This window comes from Dermacentor andersoni, chromosome 1 (genome assembly GCF_023375885.2).
Source record: "Dermacentor andersoni chromosome 1, qqDerAnde1_hic_scaffold, whole genome shotgun sequence".
Taxonomy (NCBI): domain Eukaryota; kingdom Metazoa; phylum Arthropoda; class Arachnida; order Ixodida; family Ixodidae; genus Dermacentor; species Dermacentor andersoni.
Window position 1 is genome coordinate 46,442,279 of NC_092814.1, and position 2,947 is coordinate 46,445,225.

At 46.1% G+C, this 2,947-nt stretch overlaps 1 non-coding gene across 1 annotated transcript; it reads left to right on the forward strand.

Moving 5' to 3' along the window:
• Positions 1 to 764: 764 nt before the first annotated feature.
• TRNAK-UUU (transfer RNA lysine (anticodon UUU)) lies at positions 765 to 837 on the forward strand. Its single transcript has one exon. It is a non-coding gene; the product is annotated as a tRNA-Lys (tRNA).
• The last annotated feature ends 2,110 nt before the right edge of the window (positions 838 to 2,947 follow it).

Consider the following 2,947-nt stretch of genomic DNA (forward strand, 5'->3'; position numbering starts at 1 on the left):
GCGGTTGTACCTATAGTATAGTGCCTATAATATAAAATATACAGTATATTCTAGACACTATACCCATAGAGTTAGTATACCCAACTCTGGTTGTACCAGCATGGGAATCATGGGAAGTACGTGGATTTGCCTAAACTTCGTCCTTTTGGCTTCAAACGGCTTTGTGACTTTGTAAACTGGTCATTTTCAACAATGTACTGCGTAATAAATAATTAAATGAATATCATTAAAATTGTCCGGCGGCACGATTCGAGCACAGGAACTCTAGTACAGAAGCGTGATATTGAAACCATTAAGCCACGGACGCATGCATCGACAAGCTAATGAAACGACCTTATGAATTTATCGCGGGCATGCCAGTGCCCTGAGACGCTTGGCGCGTTTCGGTTTGGCCACCTGGACTCAATCGTTGCAATTAATAGCAATTGTGCGTGCTCGCGGCGTCTTCTGCACTTCGAAGAGTACAGATTGTGCAGAACCTTACGCCAATAAGATTTATATAGCGTAAGATGCAAAGCCACAGGAACGTCTGAATCCACAAGCACGAAGATCAGACAAATCCATGTACTTCCCATTATTCCCATGGTGGGACAACGACTGCAGCGCCAGAGTTCCCTCTATTAATTATTGTAGGAAATTCTATGGGTTTGGGCATAGAGTTTCTTATTGTAGGAAACTCTATGGGTTTGGGTTGTTGGATCGACACAAGCCAAAGCCCACTTCCTTAAGTTAAGGCCAAATGCGCAGAAATGGACACTCCCGTGGCCCGGATAGCTCAGTCGGTAGAGCGTTAGGCTTTTAACCTAACGGTCCAGGGTTCGAGTCCCTGTTCGGGCGTATGTTTTTTTTCTTTAATTATTTTGTTACCTATTCTAGTTATTTTAGTGCAATCCGTTCATTCACGCAAATAGTACAACAAAAACAGTAAAGCAAAAGAAAACTGCATGGTAGGAGGATACATCCTGTGAGAGCACGCTATCAAGCTTCTGGGCGTTCGGCGTTCGTGTTGTCCACTTCTCTACTCTTGTGTCCTGTCTGAACGCCTCACCTCTTTTTTGTATAATGAATCCTTACCAACTAGCTTAGCTTTCTGTCGTTCGAAGGTTCTGGCCTATACGAACGACCTGACCCAAGCGTGCGATGAAAAAGACGAACTGTGCCGGTTGGTGGAGCACTTGACAAAGTTTTCTGACATTTCTATTGCTAAGGTGAACTGTGACAAGTTTTTAGGCTCGTACTTAAGAAAATAAAACTCAAAACCATCGCGTTTTTTAAAATTTATTTATTATTATTATTATTTTTTTTTTTTGCACGGAAGGGACTGACAAAATGAGAAGTTGCCTGTGAGTGTGCTTGGTCTCAGGAAATCTGAAAAGTGGCAAGGCCACCACACGGCTGAATTTAATTCCTCGCTGCAACGCTTCATGAATGGCACCGAATGAACTTTCCGTCAACAAACCGGGCTTTTGTTTCCAACTCAGTGTTTCTTCAGAGTGTTTGGTACACAGCACAGGTGTCTCCCGTATTCTGACATGCAAGTCAACCGGGAACAGCGGTTTTGTGCAATATTCATCTGGGATTCGCGGTTTGAACGCATGACATGCAGCAGCGTTTACATGAGCCTGGCAAAATGAGGCCTCGGCCTAGTGAGTACTGAACTTAAATTGAAGGTTCAAAGACACTTATTTCTTTGCTAGCAGGATAGGGCTATCATGACGTATTCTTACAGGCAGCTTGAAGGGGCTTTTCTCAGCGATTGGTTGGAGGATGCTCAGGGAGCATCGAGAGCTCGGGAACTATGTTTTTTGTTGTTGTTGTTGTGTTTTTTTTTTTTTTTTTTGCTTGCTTGCTTGGGTTGCGACGTTATGCCTCGTGGCAACCCAAGCGAAAAAAAAACAACTATGGTTTTACAGAGTGCTAGAGCATGCAGCGCGTTTCTTTGCGCAGAAGTACTCCATTGAATGCCTACAGCAAGTGAAACGACAAATACTTTCACGAGACACTATTGGCATGCTCGTTCCACCGCCACTGTACCGTTCTAGAATGGGAAGCCAACTCGTGTCTGATGTAATTAAAGCGCCTATCACATTACCCAGTTTGGCCTGCAGTCAAATACTTTTTTACTGCCTGTGAAAACATGGCTTAATAACAGATGTTTATTCGTCCCATTGTCTGCAGATTGCTCATTGTACCCGGTTCTGGAATCCTTACGGTATGTGTTGATGTGATGTGCGGCTGCAGTTCGCGTTTGGCATAAGATACGGGAAGTCATTAAATAGTAGCAGTTCTGCCCGAAAGGCGAAGCATCGATTGCGATAGCAAGTTAGTGAACAGCTATACGAAGTAAGGACAGTAGTTTTATCGGCCGTATAAACTTTTAAACATAGGCATACTAACTAAATTAACAATCATGGTGTTACACACGCATAAGCAAACATAAGTACATCTCACTCGATAACCGCGGAAACTCGCTGTCAAAACGCAGTGAGGAAGCGCGGCAGCAGCAGCAAGCAAATAGACCTTTGCGCTGCCTCTCGCATCAACGCGAACTAAGCTGCGATAACAGCGCGCGGCGGGCTCTGTCCCCGTTGCAGGTGGCTTTCAAGATACAGCGGCCCGGGCGGAGTAGAACGCGCCCCCCTCCCTACCCTACCCCCGGAGCTTTGAGCGCGACGGAAGACGGCGCGCTTCTTCCCAACTTCCCTCTCTTGCGTGCGCGAGATTGAGCCGCGATCGCCGGCTCACCCTCACACGCTTTCACTCGCACATACAGCATTGTCCTTGGACTTTATACGGAACCTCACGGCGACGCGCCTGGAGTGTCCATATAATTGCTAACGCAATAAACGCGGTAAGAGAGAAGAGGCGCGAGGAGGAAAGCGGAGAGGAGGGTGCAGCGGAACCATGAGGCGCAAAGCGGCGTAGGGTCGAAAGCGTGAGAAGCGTA